The sequence below is a fragment of the Calidris pugnax genome, unplaced genomic scaffold, assembly GCF_001431845.1.
Source record: "Calidris pugnax isolate Ruff unplaced genomic scaffold, ASM143184v1 scaffold421, whole genome shotgun sequence".
NCBI lineage: Eukaryota > Metazoa > Chordata > Aves > Charadriiformes > Scolopacidae > Calidris > Calidris pugnax.
Window position 1 is genome coordinate 1 of NW_015091166.1, and position 271 is coordinate 271.

The following is a 271-nucleotide window of genomic DNA, read 5'->3' on the forward strand; positions in this document are numbered from 1 at the left end:
GGGGGGGGTGAGGGGGACACCCGGGATCGGGCCCCGAGGGATCGGGATCGGGGGGACCCCCCCCGGTTTCCCCCTCCCGTGCCTCAGTTTCCCTCCCGGGGGGGCTGCGTTGTCGTGTCCCCCCCCCTCCAAGCGCGGACCCCGCGGGGAAGGGGGGTCTGTGGCCTTGCACGGGGTGCGATGGCCTCCCCCCGACACCTGTCCACGCTTGCACACGCGTGTGCGACACACACACACCTGCCCTGCACAAGCAGGGGCCTCGCCCCCCCCC